This window comes from Cygnus atratus, chromosome 9, assembly GCF_013377495.2.
Source record: "Cygnus atratus isolate AKBS03 ecotype Queensland, Australia chromosome 9, CAtr_DNAZoo_HiC_assembly, whole genome shotgun sequence".
In the NCBI taxonomy this organism is placed as follows: Eukaryota; Metazoa; Chordata; class Aves; order Anseriformes; family Anatidae; genus Cygnus; species Cygnus atratus.
This window is the reverse complement of record NC_066370.1, coordinates 4591956-4613059: the sequence shown is the minus strand read 5'-3', so window position 1 is coordinate 4613059 and position 21104 is coordinate 4591956. Positions and strand designations below refer to the sequence as shown.

The 21104-nt window shown below is 46.4% G+C and overlaps 1 long non-coding RNA gene across 5 annotated transcripts in view; it reads right to left on the bottom strand.

Moving 5' to 3' along the window:
* Positions 1-616: 616 nt before the first annotated feature.
* LOC118246996 (uncharacterized) overlaps positions 617-21104 on the bottom strand; it is a 29600-nt gene continuing 9112 nt past the window's right edge. For 4 of the 5 annotated variants that reach the window (XR_007708635.1, XR_004778273.2, XR_004778274.2 and 1 more), the window contains 3 exons: positions 20029-20571; positions 15691-18229; positions 617-1630 (listed from right to left, as the gene is read on the bottom strand). This is a non-coding gene — a long non-coding RNA (uncharacterized LOC118246996). The remainder of the gene's footprint in view (positions 1631-15690; positions 18230-20028; positions 20572-21104) is intronic. The other variant, XR_007708636.1, reaches the window with a different exon arrangement.

Genomic DNA, 21104 nt, shown 5'->3' with positions numbered 1-21104 from the left:
TGTGGCCCATCATTTACTATCTACATAAAAGCAGCAGGAGATGATTAGAGCAGGGAACTGCCGTGCTCTTGCTATATATAGTGCCCTGCCTGCTCAGCCTGTAACATTTCGCTGTTCAGTTGTAAATAATAATTTAAGAAGGGGAATAAAATGAAAATTGAGCTCAGAAAAGTTGGTGTAAAAAAAGCAGACAAAAAAAAGAAAGAAAAGAAACACAGGTCCAGAGCACGTGGCACTAAGCCTTCTGCCTGGGCTTAAAAGCAGAAGGCGGCATTTATGGAGCGTGTCCCACCACCCGCCCTGCTGCTTGCAGCAGCGCGATGTGGGGCTGCAGCCTTTGGGACCTGCTGGTAGAAACCACATCCTTCGCTCTTCTGGCGTGCTCCTTCTGCTGAGCACCTGCCAGTGCAAGCTGAAGTGAAGGCTTCCAGGGCTTCCAGTGCTCCACCTGAAGGAATTCTCACATTTAGATTTCAAAGAGTGCTGAGAGGCCGCACATATTTCTTTTACATGTATATATTTAAATCTATTCAAATTTGTTCCTCTTATGAAATCATCACATCATCGTGAATCATCATTGGGACTTATTAGCTTAAACTCTACACAGAACACGCTTGTAATGAAAAACACAGCATACATAGGCCTTGAATATTCCATGGGTACCTGGGTGCCTTGCAGCAATAAATAGATTTTCTAGCAGTAGCCCTAGGAGGAAAAGTCAATTTATTCCCATTTTACAGAATAGTAGTGGAGGTAAAGTGGTCAGTCCGTGGTTGTTCAGAAAGTCTGGGGAAACTACCCCAGATCTCAAGCATTTCGACATAATTACTAACCCACAGGGCCAGTCTCTTCTCAAACCAGATGGAAAAGCAACACATAAAGGAAAAAGAACAAAGAAAGGGGTGTCTTGTTTTGTTTTGTTGCCAGTGAGGAGTAAGAGAACAAAGCCATTAACAAAGCGCTTTCCCATGTGATTCAAATTAGGGCAGCCATAATAGTCGAAGACGATTAGGCTTTCATTCTCTTCAGTGATATTTTCAAATTTGGGAAAGTTTTTGTTGTTGTTTTTTTGCCATTCAACATAAATAAGGCAAGTCTGGTGCCACCACCAGAATGACTCACTGCCCTAAAGAAATTCAGAATGTCCCCAGTAGAGGAAATGTATCACTAAATGGTACATTTCAGCCACATCAGTACAGATTTTTCTATGCTGGGAAACAACCTCTCTACGGTTTGGAGGAAGTGCTCTCTAACAAATGAAAAATGAATTGCAAAACCCATTAAGTTCACTTTTTTTTTTTTTCTCTCTCTTTTCATGAGTAAGGAATGAGTAAAAACAAGCAAACAAGTCATCTTGGCTATGAACCAAAAAGAGGCATAAAACATTAGCTGGGCTTTTAGCCATAACCTACTGAGAGATCTATGGTCTCAATGAATTTTTGGTCATGCTCTTCAGGAAATACACAATACAGAGTTTACTCAAGATAACTTAATGATAACAGCTCGAGGCATTTTGGTTACTAGCTGTAGGTTTCTTTCTTACTGACGCATTCCCCTGGAAACCTGGCCTTGGCTCTGCATTCTGCCTCAGTCAGTTTTTTTCGATGTTGATTTCTTCAGTTGTTTCAGACTGAAAATAAATAAAAAGGTTGGAGGGAATATCAAAACCAAACAAGAACAACAACAAAAACCCACAGAACCCACACACGAGAATTTCAAATCTGAAGCTTCTATTCACCGTTTTAGGGCTTCTTTTGGGGGTTGAAAATTCAAAAAATTCAATTTTTAAAATGAATATTTGTAAAACAAGCATTTGCAAGATGTGCTTCCCTGCCAGCTCTAATGAATACTTTCTGATTAGCCATTTTTCTGAGACTAGGTGGATATTTTCATACTCCCAGCTCTTAGCACAATACGGTGCATTGCCTTCTCCGACAGCAGTTAGCTCATGGTCTGAATTAGCTTTGCTTTGAAGGTGCCTTGCATTGGGTTGAACAGAGTATTCATCTGTCCTGTTCAGTATACCGAATCCTGAGATGTTTTTGCCTTGTATGTGCAGTAGTAAACCAAGCCACCTAGAAGGGATTTTTATTGTGATAAATAATGGGAAGTTGTAGAGGCGGGGCAGCTTGGACTACTTCCTGGATTTTACTGATAGGGAAACAATACAAAACTAATATTCTCCCAAGATTTACAAATTAAGATTCCAGACTTTTATCTTTTTGCCTTTTTCTTCCTCCCATTTAAGTGAACTTTGGGGCTAACAAGTACTCTGAAGATAAGGTCTAAAGAGAAATTTTACATTCAGCTCCAGAACATTAAATCAGTTAAAATGACTATTCTCTTTCAGAGGCCCGCAGAGAAAAACAAGGTTCAGGGGTTTGATTTCCACCCACTTGGATGCAACAGGCTGCCATTAACGCTTTCTGAGAGCGCGTGGCCTACTCGGCCAACAGCAAATAAAGCAGAAAGTTAGGCATTCAGAAGAGAAATACCATGGCATTGATGCTCCAAAGGCTCAAAGCACACCTGGGATAGCTGGCAGCTGCAGCCTGGACTCACTGGCTGTTCGGGCAGGGACGAGGCCCAGCAGCGGGCAGCAGCAGCTGACTGAAGCTTAAGCATGCTACCTCTGGGCAGGTGGGCTCCCACAAGGGACAGCGCAGGGAGGGGACAGACAGGATGCCCACAGCTTGCCAGCCAGCAGCAGGGCCGTCCCCATGGGACGAGGGCATTGCTGACGGCCGCAGCCCATGCTGCTGCCCTGTGGTCAGCCTCCACCACAACTTCCCTTTCCTGGCTTGTTCAGCGATGGCGCAAGGTCAAGGCCTGGCTTTGTCAGATGGGTCTGTCTGTCAGCCTGAGCACCATTAGGGGAAGTAGGGATGATGTTCAGGCTGTCCCCAGCCAGGAACCTTTCACGAGGGCCAGAAGTTAGGAGGCTAGACCACGAGACCTCCCAACAGTGCCCATAGGAGCACGCTTACTTCCTAGGTCAGGCCTGAGCACCACGCCTGCCCCTCCCAGACCAGAGGATGCTGCCACAGCGATCCACATTGTGCAGACAGTGACTGCTGTTTCCACAGCTATCATAATAGAGCTTTGGGTATTTGTCTATCTCCAGGGTGTGTCCACTGTCTGCATTTTGCAACCACATGTAAGCTGGCAGGCTTATGGGCTAGCCTAAGAAAACCTCAGCTCTGCACCAAAGTCTTAGGGTCTTCCTTGGGTCAGCACCTTTTTGGCTTATACACACATAGCCCAACAGACCAGAAAGAAAAGTGACCCCTTAACCGAGACAGGACACAGGGAACCAGAGGCTGTCTCATGTCACTTCATCCCAGAGGGAAAACAAAAAATATGGCTTTTGCTTGTCTTGTGTTGGGCAGACAGCTCTGCCTCCCAGTGTCACATCAGCCCCTACAAAAGGGGACATCACTTCCCAAGCCTGATCCGCGCTCAGGGCTGCACAAATTTCCCCATGCCACATTAAAGGTTTTGTTTGTTTTTAACTGGGTTGAGATGGTCCATTTTATATTTCCAGCTTTTGTTTTGTTCTAGTCCTGGCATTCCTCTGCCCATGTCTGTCAGTGAGGGTTTTGCTGTTTGCTCCCCAGCCATGCCATGTGAGCCCAGTGGATAAGCTTTCAAGTTAGAAATCCAGCATGCCAGCAGCAGCACACCCTGGCCCTGGCTTGCTCTGCCTGATGGGCTGGACAAGGCTTCAAAAACACTTGATGCTGCAGCCCCATGCCTGCCTTTCCTGCAGCACTCAGGAATTCTGTCCATGCTCAAGGAGAATGGACCACCACAGAAACACTGTCTAGTTTCAGCAGATCTCTGGAGTTAGCTGCCTCAAGATCATAAATACACGGATTAGGGTTCCTAACTACAAATTCTTGGACAGTTGCCAATAAAAGCTGGATTTCTATAGCAAAATGTGAATGTATCTCCCTCTAGCCATAATGCCAGGACACCATGTCAATCCATATAATTAATTTGGTGCATTGTGCAGCTCAGAAGTCACAGAAGACCATGTAAAATGTCCACCCAGCTTAAAAAAGACTGCAGTTAAGTGCCCTGACTGAGAATTCTTCTTATTATGCACCGTAATGGAAGGGGCAAAAGGCACATGAAGCAACACGAGGCGTATGCATTCGTACTGGCTTTATGTTATCAGGTCTCATGCCCTACAGTATCAGAAGGAGCTTTTTTTGGCAGTCTGCCTGTTATCAGGAAGGCAATCCTGATAGTATTGAGCTGCATAAAGCAACTTCAGCTTCTCTTAAGAACTTTCCACTTGATTCATACACTAGTCCAAAGGTGGTGACCTCGCCTGGCGCCTTAACGCCTGCTCCCTGGGGTTAGTATTCAGCCAGACTGTGCAATCATTTGTGTTGAATAAATGGCATATATCAAAACATTGTTTTTAGTAACTTGTAAGAAAAAGCCAGGATTTAGGCTCAAAGTAGCTTTGAGACAGCTCAAAGCACCAGCCTCTCATATCCATCCATTTCTTCTAAGAGCATTTCCAACTCCCCGAGCTTCCAGAGAAGCCATTTCTTACCATCACCGCTGGCCAGCACAGCCCTCAGAGGTGTCCTGGGCTCTGCTTTCTGAGGATGGTTATTTCTCTCCCAGGGAGAGCTCCTGGTAGCTTGCCACAGCTTATCACAATAAATCTTCACATACCCAATTTTTATAAGCGTTTTTCATGTCAAGTGTTGAGCAATCTAATATTACATCATTTACTGTGTGTTCACTGTCATCAAGAGCAGAGAACTTTCTACTGGATAAGATTTCATTTCAGGGTCAAAACAAAGACATACAAAGCCTGAGTCTTTCAAGCACTGCAAGTCTGGCCCTGGTCTCTAGCACATGTGGAGGATCAGTGTCAGGCCGCCAGCAACAACAGATCTCCCACACCTTTCAGAAGTGGTTCCCTCACACCAACACAGTGATGCAGAAGGACTGAATTCCACTTCAGCAGCAGTTAGAGCCCAGCTTTCACAGGAATAAATAGTTACCTGAGGATCAAAGCAGAGAATCAGAGTTAAGCGTTCATGCTCTGCCTTCACAACGAACGGGATGCGGGGCTCTTTTTGTGATCACTAGGACTGACTCATTCTGAAAGGCTACTATTAAACAGATTCAAGGTGAATTACATCTCTGGTAATAACTATAACCATTTCAGGACTAGATTTTCAAGTTATCTCTTTACATATGTGCCTGAACAAATTGTGCACACCATGTTGCTTGGCACTAACACTGCAACTGCATGCACCGAGCTGGCATCTGTGCATGCCCATAGCCAGCGAGGCCCCAGACTGGGTTTGGACTGGCTGCCCAGTTTGGCACACTGATCTCTCAGAACAGCTGGCTCCCACTTTTATTAAGTTGTTGTCAAAACAGTGCAGATAATAGAGCAGTAGAGGCTAAAAGCCACTTCCAAGTAACATAGACAAAACTGAGCTCACATGTCACGCATGCAGTTATGGCAGCTCCTTCAATTTTGCATTCGTCTTTTCTAAACACTCTGTGTTTGGTAATCCACACCTCGGGTTAATGCACCTCAAGTGTGATCACACCTCAGGTTAAAGCCTTTCTTCTTGTATGCAACTCTCTTGCCAAGTATCCTTTCACACATCGTTACCAATGCCTACTCCTGGGTTAAGTTACCTCCTGGTGTGACTGGCTACCTCCTGGCTGCCCCTGCAACCAGCCCTGGTGAAGTGGGGGAAACAAATGCATCAGATGTTCGTCCTCCAGCCCCTGGCACCATGCTACGGGGCAATACTCAGCACTCCTTCCACCTCTCCCCAGCCCCTGCTTCTGGGATGGAGCTGGGGAGAGGGAGAACTGCCACTGATGGTAAGTGGGACGACCATGATAAAACACCATTATCCTCTTAGCTCTGTAATAATCACTGTCAGAACTTTCCCAACAAAACAAAACAAATCCCATTGTCCTCAGGCTCTTTGCCCATTTGGTATCCATTTAATGTGGCATTTTAACACATTTTGCTACGTCTAACTTAAATCTTTAAGTAGTCATTCCAATACTGGGCACTGTAAGATACATCATGACAGCAACATCTCTATTCACACTTCTTCAACACACTCTTGATAAATCATCTACTATATTTTCAAGTCCTTTTCTGGATTGGCATTCAGACCTTCACTTGGTATTTCTGGAGTGTTAACAGCTGTCTCCCTATTCCTGGTGAATACTTAGCAAAGGTTCTTGAAAATAATCTCAAACACCTCCTGCTCTGCTCCTGGGGCTGTTCAAGCTTTCCATGGAGGCACTCGTGCAGACTATTAGGAGCACTTCTACTGTGGTCACCACTTGTGACACGGGTATCTCAGTTTGCTAAATGCTGCGTAAGATTAGAGATACCCTTGCAAAAGACAATGCAGAGGTGGGATGAAAGATAAGCTGCAACATAAAATGAGCAGATGAGGAAATGAGAAACATTTGGCTTTCAACCAAATATGCAGCGCGTTTTCCATATGAACACATGAGAGAACAAGGAGGTGGCATATTACAGTCCTTAAATCTGTCAATGACGAAAAAAAATCTTCTGGTTTATTAACAATGACAATTCAACAAGAGGAAAAAAAATCCCATAGCTAAAGTTTTAGTTAGCTATTTGGGGAGTTGGGTTCAGCCCCTGACCTGCCAACAACCTCTCGGAGATCACTTTTTTGCTTTGCTCTACCTCTCAAATTTGTTTTCCTTTACTTCTCTGTCTGTAAAATGGGTATATTGGCATTTCTGTACTGCAGCACCAGACAGCAGAAGTTTGGGGTAGGGAGGTGCTCAGATACAACAGAGCCTTAAAAGAGTTGTTCCTTAAAAGTTGACTATTTCCCATCTTGCTGAGGATTTTTGATGTGCATGTAACAGAAGGTAGCTAGCAAAATGAAGTAATTAGTTCTGTGACATTTTCAGCTGCCTAACGAGTTTCACTCCTGCTTGTCACACAAGTATATCAGAATCAGAGCTTGTGTTACTAGTTCTCAATATTTTACGCTTTTTCAGGCTGCAATTCAACAGCTGCCTCAATATTGCAGTTGGAGCCAACATATTCCATATAGATTTCCCTCAATATGTTGCCATTTCTTAAAAGCCTTTGCTGTGCTGCTTTGCTATTCATGGCTTGATCATGGCTATTTTAATTATAAATCTGGCACTTGAGTCCTTCTCCTACAAATCTGTGAGCTGAGGTTCTTTTAATGTCAGTGAGTATGATTTCTCTGAAAGCTCAGGTTTCTGTCCCAGCACTTCCCCCCCTCTTCCAGGACGCACATCATGTGCTTGCTAGTCAGTTCTGCACACAAAATACCACAAATCTCATGCAGAATACTACACTTTCCAGCCATTCACTGTTGTGCTCTACTCTGCTTTCTAGGTACAAGAAGTTATTATATTCATCACCCATGTTATTGCAGGGCTTTCTGTGGCCCAAGTGTTGGGCCACAAAAATCTGCCCTTATAATGAGAGCTGTATGTGCTTTCATTGTTAGTTTTATTTCCCCCAAAATACATTCCTGCATTCAGGATAATTTATTTATTTTTTTAAACTGCTCCTGAACCAGTAAAAAGCCTTCTGTCCTTCTGGTGGAGAGCTACATGGTGAAACCCTGGCCCTCTTCTTCCATCCTTTAGCATGATTGGAGCTGTATTAATTTCCCACTTCTGTTCTTTGTGCTGGCTACATAACAAGCCCTAGTGCTAAAGTACACAAGAGTCTTGCTTCAGTGAAAAATTATGACAATTGCCTGTATTGGTTTTAAGATTAAACTGACAGTATCTTTGCCCCGCCTATACACAGATGGATATTCTTTGCAACTGTGCATTCCTGCTGTTTTGCACATCCCACATCCCATAGGCAGGAACCTCTGTGGCAGGTTCTGTCACTGCATGGAGGTAGGACACTCCTATCTACCAGTGCTTGCACCCCAGTAGCTTTCAGTCATATTCTTTGGACAATGCTTTTTCACCACCCAGATCACAAACTTTTAGAGAATGTTGAATTTAAGAAGGAAAATACAGCTTTGTATTTGATATTATATGCAATATTATAATAGTACTTAAAAGTATTTCTGAAATTGGACCTTATGTTTTGTTTATTACTAAGAGGTATATTCTCTTTCTATCCACCAAGCTTTTCATGCAATCTGCAAGTACATAGAGAACATTGGGTACCTTGGGACACCAGTAGCCCTCCAATTCAGTTATACTGTCTTATTCTTTTGCCTTCTGAAAATGCCTTATGCAGCTTGTCAAAATCTGCAAGTTCAGAACTATTTGTGAATTTCAGAACTATTTTTAGATCAATCATACACAGCTCACTGAGTATCATGTTTGTTTTAGTAATTCAGGAAACCTTCTTTCTTAACTCTCTATATGTTACCAAAATCTGTGAGCAGTCCCTTGCCTTCTCTCCCAGGTATTGTACCCATAAAAGCTGTAACTATTTTGCATGCATTAAAATCCTGTGTCCTATAAAAAATAATTTCCTCAAGCTCTTCTCTGAGTAGCTCCCTAGTTCCTAGTGCTGCTCAGCCAAAATCATCTCCTCCATTCCTCACTCTCTTGAGTTTAGTTTGCCCCTTCCTGGGCTACTGTTTGGGAAGGACTCTCCCTGTCCCTCTGGCTCCTCACTCAGCAGCTAGTGTGGGGGGACCAAAGCAAAGCCTTGGGGTGATGGCACTGCCAGCAGCAGACCCATGTGAGGCAGAGGAGGGGAATTAGGGCCACATCCCCATGCCGTGGGTGAATATTGCATCCTTTACACTAGTGGCGAGGAGAGTGACAGCAATAACCACCTTGTGCTCTGAGCACTTTTTCTCCACTTCTAAGTAGCTAAGTGACAGGTTTCATTTCAACTAACTTATTTCTGGTTTTGCTGTGGTGAGGAAAATGGAAAAAAGTGCATCTTGACTGAGTCAAGAAAGCAATTCATCTCACCTTCCTTCATTGCTGGTGTCACAGGGCCCAACACTGGGTGAGCTGAAGATAAGGACAAATTCTGTCTCTCCTGTCGTGTCAGATGAGACACAACTATCCTGAAGAACAAAATCTGTACAACACCTCTAAACATCCAGCCTCTGTCACCCTTGCCCATCCCAACTCATCCTGCTCAGTATGGTGACCCCTGGCTGCAGATCCTTACACCCAGCTGAGATACCTCTGGAGGTGCCACCCACACCTCTTGACTAAAGGAGTCCAGAGGAGCCAGGCTTTAAAACACCGGTCATTTGGAGAGCTGGATCCTCTCCAAAGGAGGGGGATCCTGTGCAGGAGGTCCTACACATTATTGTCAAGAAATTTACCTGGGTGGGGACATCAGACAAGGACACCAAGTTCACCTGTATCTCTTCATAGAGAGCAGCAGCACTGGTTACTTAGAGTCAACAGGACGTGCTCTCACCTAACTATCCTTCCTGCCTCCTGTCACTGCTATAAAATATTCTTTTCTAGTCTCAGCTTCATCCTTTTTCCTCTACACTGGGGGTCTGGTTTTGTTCCAGTTCTGCCCGTTGTCCTGCTTGTGCATGCCGTAAAACCACCGCTGGCATATCCTCCCCTGCCCTCTGCTCTTGGCAGACACTGGATCAACTCTGCCAAGGGTCACCACCTTTATTTCTGTTTCACAAAGCTAAACTGAGCCACGAAGAGGTAAAATGATTTACTGGGGGCCATTGAGCATTACCAGTGGCAGCTCTGGGACAAGGAGCCAGGTCCAACAAGACCTTGATTGTTGCCCTGCCCGGCTGGAAGCGCTGCTCTTCCTTCCAACACACCTGCGTGCTAGTACCGCGCCTACTGTGTCAGGAGGAAACAGCACTGCTCCTTCAGGTTGAAAAACCTTCACAGCCATCGTCAAATCCTGGCAATTCTGTGGCCAGGACTGCGCCTGGGTTGGAGCAATAGAGCTCAGCAAATTAATGCCAAACACAAACATGGTGCACGCAGCAGGGAACAATCCACCCTGGTGTCCATCACACAGACGGGGCCAGCAAGCTGCATGTGGGCTCAGGGCATGACAGGGACCCCACAGCCTTGTCACCTGGGACTCGGTGTTAGCAGAGCCCTCCTGGAGGACGCGTTGTTCGGCTACCAGCCCTGGGCTTTCCCCCAGCTTCTGCTGTCCGCCCGTCATAGCCTGGCCCACACACGGCCCTGCCAGGCCAGCTCCTGCAGCCGCCTGGGGCTGGGCCACCGCCGAGGTACTGCCGGCCAAGACAGCCCGCGCCTCACGGTATGGCCCAGCAGAGCAACGGGTTAAAAACCGGCGAGGGATTTCTCCACAAGCCATGGGAAGGGCTAAGAAAACGGAAACAAGCCTGAATTTAAACTGAAGGGCTCCATTCTTCTGCCAAGCCACTCGGCTCCCTAATCAACTGGGGCCTTGTTCCACCGCCCGTCCTCAGAGGCTTCGGGAAGGAGCTCAGGCGAGGCTGGGGGGAGAGCCACGAAGGACATCTCCTCATGGCACCACCCCGGGTGCGAGGGGCTGGGCAGGGGGCTGCCCTCGGCACAACACACCGCAATGCTGCAGGACTGCCCTGCTGGGCCCCCGCGTACCCAGGGATACATGTATGTAAGGCAAATCCTATAGGGAAGGGGGCAATGAGCCTTCCTCCTCCTCCCCAAAATAAAACCTTTGGCGAGGTCAGCAGCAGGTTTCCAAAGCACCATGGGCTGCTGCGAGTCAAACTGCTCTTTCTCGTTAGTCCCGCAGTCCTGCGGCTGGCTGCACGTCTGGCTTCTAGGCAAATGCTTAATTCCCCTCTTTGTAGCCTAATATAGTAATGGTTTCAATGATTTCTAAGTAACTACACTTTTATTACTGATTATAATGGAGTCAGGAAGAAAAAAAAAAAAAAAAGAGCACGCATACCAGAAACCTGATTATTCTGGGAAACTTTGAAGTTCCCTTCTGTAGTGATATTCTTTGATGGTGCTATTAAATAAATAATGATTTTACATCTAAGGCTTATCTCGTGGTGCAAAATACACCATTATCTTCAGCATAAAAAATCTCATTGTTAGCCACGATAAACATTGGCGGAAGCTGTGATTTAGGAGTGCTTGAGGCTGACCTGCCCAGGCACAGGGTAACGCTGTTTTTTTAGCATTAACTGCTTGTGAAGCAGGGAATGGCAGTGCAGACATGTACTGCAAGGGGGGGAGGAGAGGAGGAGGCTGGATGAAAATAGAAAGGGCACGCAGGCTAGAAGAAACTAGCAGACGCACAAAAGAAACAGAGTATGTATCTTTTCATAAGATCATTCGATCACGGCCTTGGGCATTTTTTATGGCAGTGGGAAGTAGGATGACATTTCTAGCAGTGTGCTGAATTAAAAATACTAATGAAAAAGATCAGAATTTACAGTAGGAGGAACTCATTAAAGACTTCAGCAACAGTACATGCAGAGTGTTGCTGTGTAAAGCAGGCCACCTAAAATGATTTACTTTCACATATTTACTTTACGTGATAATGGCTTTGACTGCAGAGTTGGCAGGGTCTGGACTCCAGAGGTGCTCAGTACCTGTGCAAATCTGCCAGGGCTCGTGCTGGGCACCCATCGCTCGCCCTCTCACCATCCCTCTCTGAGGCAGCTGGGTGCTGCAGCCTCTCCCTGGGACGGGGCAGAGCAGGCTGACCTGGCTGCACAGTACAGGAGGCTAGGCAGGATGCTCCTCCTGGAATTGCAAGGGGCTCCATGACCACTGCACGGTGGACACCCATCCCAGCAAAGCCTTCACTTGTGCATGTCAGAAAGCAGCCCCACCAGCACCCACTAGGTGATCCACATGAGGAGGGCAGGCAGGATTCACAGTGGTGCTGCAGGTGAGCGTATAAAGCAGTAACACACCATCACTGGGCACAGAGAGGATGGGAAGAATGGGACAGAGACACAGGAGCTGTGAAAAGATCTCCCATATTTTTCCTACCTTTATCCTCAGTTTTATGTCCTGATTTCTCTGAGACTTTTTTGCATTACAGATAAAACCTAAAAGTCTTCTCCATCCTTCCCACAGCTGCCAAATGTTCTTCACACTCCACGAACAGCATCCTCTCCACTTCCCTCCATATCCCTCACTTTCGTCTCCCACCTGCTCCTCCCCAAACCTCCCTGAGCCACCACTCCTCTCAGCAGTCTTATAGCACCTTTTGTTAGAGCTCTGCAACCACAGCATTTGACAAGACTGGAAGGAGATACCACCAGAGCACCTTCCTTGGCTCCAGATCATTGACCTGTATAAATATATCAGCTATCCCCATCAAACCACCTTTGCCTGGCTATAGTTCCTCCAAGTACTGTTTCCAAAGAAAGGCTCCTCTGCTTGCGGTCCTGCTCACCAGAGCTCGGTACAAGCCCCAGTTTTTTTGTGGTTCCTGTCTGAGATAGCTATGAGGAGTTTACAACAGTTTTCTGTTTTTCAGCCTCCTGAGCTGCTGAAACCAGTTCATCCCCCAGCGTTATTCAAAGCCTTGGTTTCCCTGTAGTCCAGTTTCCTTTTACTTGACCCAGTCTAACTGAAGGCTACCAAAAAAGAACTAGCATTTCCCTCCCACCACCAGCCAGGCGCTCTTAGGGCAGATTGCCACATACTTAGTTATGGCCTGATACAAACCTAACCCACTATGCACAGAACATGTTGCTTTGTGTTGGATCAGACTGATCCAACTCAGTGTTTGGCTCAATGGGACCCCGAGACGACAGAAGGAAAAGGGCAGAAACAGGTAGGTGAGATGTGGAGAGACCACCTGTGTTGGAAGCAGCTTGCTTTTGGATCAAGCCTTTCACGAAACCACACCCTTGGTTACACTGGGGTTAGCTTCCAGGCCACTCTTAGTCATCAGGGCTTGCAACGTCCCTCCCAGAAGCCACCCCACAAACTGTGCACCACAACACACAATGATCTCCAGCACTTCTGCTCTCTCAGCATGGCCCATGGACTGGATGGAGGGCTCTCTGCATGTCAGCCCCACTAGCTCCCAGCCAGCCACGGGGCCCAGAGCTGCTCCTACCATGAAGGACCCTTCCAATGCTCCGTCCATGTACTCAGGGATGCAGTAGGCAAGGAAGGCTATCGGATTGGGGCTGTCCCTGTACGGCACAGCAGCTGCATCTGGCCATGGAGAGGTGAAAAGGGATCTCCTGTACTCAGTGAGTTCAAACATGATAGCAGACAAAATACGAGTCTTCAGAAAAAAAGGCTAACTCTGGTGACTGCAACTTCTGCTGCCTAGTAAGATGAGCTAATAAGTTACACAAGAGGAAGGGGGTGGCAGTTTTCAACTTTCACCTTTGGAGAACTTCTGCAATTTTGCCAGGGAGGATGTCGGCCCCTTTGAGAAGCGTCACCTCCCGTAGATTTGCACAGCAACGTCCTGAAGTGCTTACGGGAACTTTTAGGAAGTAACCATGAACCACATAAGTGGTTCCCAGCCCAAAGCTGGCTGAATGGCCTTGCTTCTCCTTAATCATTAAGTCTGTGGCAAGGCCGCTGCACAGGGCATGGCACCACTGTCCCAGGTCAGTAAAACTCATGTGTCCGTAGCTTTATCCAGGCTGCTTAGGCTGCATGGAGCTCTGGAGTCCAGCCTGGCAGAAAACTGAATTCCACAAGAAAAATGAATATTTTTTTTTTGCTCGTTTAAGCTACCACAAAACCACACCCATAAAACTGCAACTGATCTGAAGCCTCCATAAGACAATTTTAAAATGCAAGTTACTGGAAGCTTAGGCATTTATCATACTGCAAGATGTCATATATGTTTCAGAACCATGGACACAATTAAATTTTCAAAAACATGAGTAACTAAAGACATTCATCTCCAGAAGGCCTTTCCTTCCTGACACTGGGGGGGGGGGAGGAGGGGGGGTGGGGGGGAGAGAACAACAAAATAAAATACAATAAAAAAAAAGAAAAAAAACAACTCTAACAGTCTCTTCTTTAAAACATTTCCAGAAAACAAAAAGCTTGAAAGATTATGCAGGAAAAAAAAAAAAGGAGAAGAAAGAAAAGAAAAAGAAATAATTTTAGTTGAAGAGCAAAAATCTTGAATAATTTCTCAAGAGTCTTTCAGTGGAATCCAATAAACACATTACCAAATTACACTGTATATTTTGCTAGGCTAAGTTATCTTTGCGTGTATTACAGACACAGCATGAAAAAATAAAACAATAAAAAATATTAACCTTCTTCGTTTAACTCAGTGGAGTTATAAAACATCTAATTGGATAAACTACATTTGACATGAACAAATGGTGATGTTTCCATGTTAAGTTGTATTTTTTGGCATCCTGACAAAGAAAAGCTTAAAGAACCATGATTTTTGTTTCCTAAGGGCAAGATCTTTTATTTTTATAAACTCAGAAATCAATACTAAAGTATGAGCATAAACACTTTTAATTTATGAACTGTATACTTTGAGCAAGTTTAACAGTTTAATCTTATGCATGTTGTTATAAGAGTGTTTATTTTTGATGTACTCATAGGACCGCTTAATGGAAAGTACTGCATTAACACATAAAGCAGCTGAAGCAGCCATGTATGTAGAAAAAACAGAAGAGGAATAGTTAATATACAGCAAAATAAATACTGTACAGATTTTTGTAAGCAGAAGAGTACCATTAACTTGAGGGAAGGCATAACCCCAAATAGGGAACCTGCACTGGTATCACCCCTGGGCAGAAGACCAGCAGATGTGAAGATCCTTTCTCTGACTAGCACTTGGATGTTTCTTCCTCCCTGGCAAGCACTTGATACTCTTCTTTTTCCCTTAAATAGTAGGGCTCAGGACTCCTAAGTTTAGATACATGGTTCATGTGCAGTTTTGTACCCAACTCTGAAGATGCGTCTGGTCCAGCACGTCCCCTCTAACACCCCGCTCCAGCGCCTACCTTTGAGCTGCCTCGTAGATCTGCCAGGCTGGGTGAAGCTGGGAGCACGCCGGGAGGGGTTACACGTGTTGGTATAAGCTGACCCAGAAAGGGCTTACCAACAACAATGCTTGTCTATAAAATTATCACTCCTGTTCGTCTTACAGAATAAGGAGTGGACTTTTATGAGACTAACTGCAGGGTGAATCACTGCTGTCCTTTATTCACAGCTGAAATGTGATGGGACCTGCTGCTGCTTTTAGGGAAAGAGTGGCTTTTCCCACCATGCCCAAGATCAGATCTGATGAGGATTTTCACAATGCATATTTACCAAGCAAAGCTCCTTCACTCTGTAGCATTGCCATTAGGTGCAGATGGGCTGCTGGTTGCCATGCAGATGATAACATTCCAGGGAATTTCAGTTAATATTAAATGGAAAGTGGCTCAGTTTGCACGTCCTTCTAGAAACGGCACAAGAATTATTTTGAGCATCAATATTAATAATAATCTGAATGTGAGGCAAAAAATAAACACACATGGCAACAAGGAGCACATGTTGCGTGGTGAGTCCAATAGCCGTGAAAAGACTGCAGCATCACAAAAAAGGAAAAGCAGGACATTTAGAAAAAAAGCAAAAATCAAATTCTGCCTACCCAACCTTGCCAAAAATAACACCAGAGCCAACTCTTGGTAACTACATTCTAATCAAGACTATGCATGAATGACCAGATTGCAGAACGTCTCTATACAGCCACAAATATTATTTGCCAAGTCCACGTACCTACACAGGCGAGCACCACCAGCATGAAGAGCGCAGGGCAGAACGGGCGGACCCAGGGCTTCTGAGCTGTGGGTTGGGTGCTAGGAGCAGCCAGGGGCCGGGAAGGGGTCTCTCAGCACCCACTGGCTATGGAGCACGGGGCCAAGGCAAGCCCACGCTTGCACTGTTGGGTGTGGGGATTTTTCCGCTGGTGCTTGATCCAATTTGGCCTATGGAAATGTAATGAGGCAAAGCAGCAGGTGAAGAGGCTTGTTTTATAATGCTAACTCGGAACCCACATCACACACAGAAGAGAAAAGTGATGTTCACTCACCCAGCTGCTTCAGGCGAGGATGAAGTGCTCGTGTTGGATCAAACAGCTTGCATGACTCTTACCTTTCTCAGAAGAGTCTAACTTCTCCAACTGATTATGCAGTCAATAGTTAAGGGAAAATCATATAATCTGAAAAATGATTTCTATGCCAGCCAAACCAACCTCCCTGATAACCTGCTGTGTTCTCTGAGTGCTGGCTTTCTTACTCCTACTTATCAGGAGAAAATAAAATTTTCAGGAAAGCACATGCCCTGTATTTTTCTTTGCTCATTTTATGTTAGCAGTAGCCTGACTTCTGTTAGGCATTCCCTTAAAATAGAGTCAATCAACACATTACAAAAGACTATCATTCAAACCAAGGCATGGCGTTAAATACTGGGTGGGTGTGGTGTCCTACACATCCTCAGTAGGATGGCCTCACGTGGGCAGGCTGCTCATTTATTTAATTCAACAGGCATGTGTGTGTACACCTGAAAACAAAAAACCTTGACTATGTTCTAAAAAAGCTTAAAGCAAACAGAACCCACAGCAGATAGAACTAGGAAGCATGACCTATGGCCGTTCAGGAGTTTGAACCAAGGGAAGATGTTTCTCCCTTAGCCTCCCACTGATTGCACTCGGCATTCATCCCAGTGGAGCCCATGTTACGTCCTGAACTCGTCAGTGAAGAGATATGACATGTTCAAAACTAGTAAGTAATTGGAGGAGCTGGGACAAATTCTGATCCCTGAGAGCTGGTGGCAAGCCCTCGCCTTCCCCCTGGGCCCAGCCTGCGGCCTGGCAGCCCGCTGACCCGCTGCGCTGCGGGGAGCGCCCTCGCTCTGCGCGTACACAGAAGGGACGGACGTCAGAAGCCAGCCTGGAGCATACAAACAGTTCGTACATCACTTAGCAGAGGGAAGGAAAACAGTCCATGAGTAATGGAAGTCCTTGAGGAAGGGAAAACAGAGACGGGCGCTGGCAGTGAAGTGAAAAAGTGAAGTGAAGCACCGATGAGAGCGTTTGTGCTGGCCACGGCCTCGGCTCCCTGTAGGTCTGTCCCGCTGCGGCAGGCAAGAGGAGAAACAGCCGCGTGCTCAGCTCGCTGCCTTCTGACTCAATGCCCAAGAAACCCACATCAGCTTTAATTTTGTTTGCTTGCTATTTCAGTTGGGGGCATTCGTTTTGCTTCACTGACATCAATGCAGCTTGGTGTCTGTGGATGCGTCTTTGAAGATCTGGACCCAGACCGTTGTTTCTAAAATGATACTCACAGATAAACCTCTTCTAATAGCAGTGAAGTGATTATGTGATTATTACAACAACACAGTCGTTGCCACAGAAATAAACTGCAGGTCATAACCACAAAATTAAAGAGCCCACAGCAAAGGAAGCTGTGACAGGCACTGCTTTGAAGAACTGCTTTTTTGGCTATGGGCAGCGAACCAGTTCCTCCAGACTCACTGAGCTACAGGGCATCATACAGCAGCCCCGGCTTGCATTTCTACAGAAACGTGCATGTCTCAAATCACTTTAGAAACAGAGAGGGTCTCATACTTGAGACATACTTGGCTTGAGGTCAAATGGTAGTTTTGTCATATCAGGAACCCAAGGGGGACTTTCCGAAGAGCTCTTGCTCTTTACAGCCTCTTTCACTGATGCTGAAATATAAGCCCAGGAGCCCACAGTTGCCGAGAAATCTCTTCTGTAGTAACAATATGCCTGCATGAGCACGACTAAGATACCTTATGGCAAACCTCATCCTTTCAGAAAATTCCCTTAGGAATTCCCTTAGGAGGATTTTTTCAATGACCATAGCCCTGGAGCCTGTAGCCATGTGGCACCATAGAAAGCTATACAATGGCCAAAGTCTTAAGTGATCTAGGGACCTATTTTAAATGGAGAAAATAGAAATAAAATGAAAAAAAAATAAAAGAAAAGAAAAAGAAAGAAAGAAAAATCAGTGTGACTTAGTTCTTCTTGCATGGCAGAACAAATCAAAAACTCCCAAACACACGGCCAAAACAAACAAAGAAACAAACAAACCCCACTTACAATCAATTAAATGCAGATTTTGAGAAAAGCCATCTCCCAGTCTCGCTCAGCAGGCCCAACGCACTGTCAGCACTGAGCCCTCAGCCCCACACACGCCGGGCTCCTTACCAGAGATGCTGCAGCACGGACCATCAGGGAGCACAAGCTGGGGCTTTCTGCTCTGGCTGCTCAGGGCAGAGACCTCTTTGGCACCTGGTTGAAAGACATGGCTGCTGTGCAATTTAGAAACGAGCTGCAGAGAGGCCCTGACACCCATGCATGCAGTTTTGCATCTGGTAAAGCCCGAGCATCTGATGAGAAGCAGCGGGTGCAGTAGGTATGCACAGCGAGAAAGAGGGCCTCTTCCCAGAGGGCCCCTTCCAAAGGGCAGCTGGCCACGTCCCCCGAGCTGACTGCCTCAGGCAAACAGCAAGCCACACTGGTGGCCACTCAGCATCCAAAAACTCACACATCCGGGGACGCAGCAGAAAGTGTCCGCTGCTTCTTCCCACCCTCCAGCTGCTCTGCGGGGACGGCCCAAGCCCTGCCGTGCGGCCTTCGGGTGACACGTGTCACCAGCACTCAGCTAGGGCTTTAAAAGTTAAATAAACAGAGCAGGAGACTGGGGCTGATTAACTGAAGTACGGGGAACACGAGAAGCTGGTTTGCTAGGGAGAAAAGCTCTTGTGCTGGGATCTCCAGTAATTAGCAGCAACAAGACCTACAGAAATTGATGAGGGAGAGAGAAATATCAAACCCTTCCTGTTTAAATCTTCTCTTTTCACGTGTTTTGCTTGGAAGGCCAGACTGGGCCTTAAATACAGAATAGATTCCCGCTCTGCAGAAGTCATGCTCGCATTCCAAATCAGATGGCCGTGGATCAATGCTAGCCTCTCCCCAGAGACGTGGGTTTAGCTAAGGACTATGACAGCTCAGCGCTCCCCGCCACACACCTGAAAAGCAGGCAGGCTGCTGCCGGCAGAGCCTCCAGGTCCTGCTTGCAGTGCTAAGCTTCCAGGCAAAAAACCCAAGATTTCCTTCCTGTTTACTGAACATCATGACTCAGTCGTTATTTAGCAATTTCAGCGCAGCGCTGGCTCACATTACCCGGTTATGGGTCCGCAAAGGAGCTGCTGAGTGCTGTGCTGAGCCCGCCGGGTTTCGCTCCGCGCCGGGCACCAGGAGCAGCGCCGACGCTCCCTCCTTCACCTAACAAGATCCCCAGGCAGAGCTGAAGCCATGACCCAGATTTTGATGGCTCTCCAAGCTGTGCTTATACCTCTTCAGCATGGCTGTGATTACTCTTTTAAATTGCAGATAAACTGCAAATTAAAGAGAACCCTGGGCATTTTTGTTTGTTTGTTTAAGTGCCTTCAACTCTGCTTCACTGACCTGCTTTTGTCTTTGCTGGCTTTGTTGGATGTTTCAGAAACAAATTTCAATCAAAATTAAGACTTGCTCAAATTGATGGCAAGCCCTGTCACATACTTACAGAAGTGATGCCAGCAGACCCACATTAATTTCATCTGGAAGGAGTGTGCATGCCTCATCCTGGCTGAGCACACAGAAGAAAAGCCCCAAAGCCTGACCGCCCTCCACTGCAGAATTGATATTTCTCCCTGTGCAGATGCTTGCCCCCAACACTGTTGTGGGGAGCAGGCAAGGGCTCTCTGGAGCCTGCTGAAGCCTTCTTCACATTAAAAGAGCAAATAAATGGGTAACTATTAAAGTGTTGGTTTTTTGTTTGTTTGTTTTGTTTGTTTTTCTTAAATAGCTCTCCCAGCACCTCGCTCCATGCATTTCAGCACAGCTCTGAACTGCTATTTATTTACGCTTACTGGAAAAGAGACAGAATTGTAATGCTTTGATTATTTAAATAAATATTTTGTATTTTATGCCTCACGTTGCAGACTTCTTTCGTGGCCTCACCCAGAGGCTGCAGTGCAGGTTGAAGGTATTTGCAAGAATACATTTTTGTAACAACACATTTTCCAGACCAATTTTAGAAATACCTGTTGGCACTGGCTATCTGCAGACCCCCTCTCATCTGGCCACCAACTGCTGTCACCACATGTTCCAGAACAGCCTGGTGGGGATCTGGCAGCCTCAGCAGGTCCCTCAGGCGTGGTGTGAAGCCACCTCCTTGTGGGCATGGGGAGCTATCCCCGAGCGGCATGCACCTCTCGAACTCACAGCCGGACAGCAGAAGAGCAGCAAAGCTTTGTCCAGGGAGGGATGTGAGTTTTCTTTCAGCTCTTCACTGAGAAGTTTGGGAACTGGTGCTGGTAACGAGGTGGGTATTACATTTCTCTTGTTTTGCAGAGGCTTGTGAAAGATGGGCACTGCTTGGTGCAGCGGTGCCAGCAGCGCTGGTTTCAGCATGCTCACGATGCTGCCTCTTGTTAAAGTCAGTGCTGCCCTGCTTGTGCAGCCCGAACACGGCCACGCTGCTTTCAGCTGGGCTCTGGTCACTGCTCTGCAGAATAAAGTGCCCGCTCCTCTCAGCCACTTGCATCAGCAGCTACTTCTGTCCATTGCTCATCTCCAAAATACATCTGTAAAATGACACGGTTGATTAAATGATAAAATCTAGCTTTTTTCCAGTCACCCTGGTGGCACTATCAGACTGTTGCGATGGATGTGACCACGGTGCCCATTAAGTCCCCCTCCACTGCAGCTCATCCCCACCAGTGCGTGTAGCCCCAGCACTGCTCCCCACCCCGCCCAGCTCCAGGCTGCTCCTCTCCTCCAGATGGCACAGACCAGGGCTGTGATGCCGAGCAGATGATCTTTAAAATGTATCTCATTCGATTTGCATCCTCAAAGGTCTGTGAGAAATGTAAATCTGTGTTTTGGAGAAAAACGAAAAGGTCACTTCTGAAGCAGCTCCTGTCTAAGCACATGTGACAAAAGGCAGGGAAATGGAGGGCCGGGTTCCCCATCGAGGTGTGGAAACACGTTTTCCCAAACTTTGGCAAGAAGGTCTGGCAGCACAAACCAGCATGAACCGGCAGAGCCGCAGCGGTACGGTGAGCACAGACCCCAAAAGGTCCCACTGTTTTGGCTGCGACCCCGAGTGTTGTTGCCT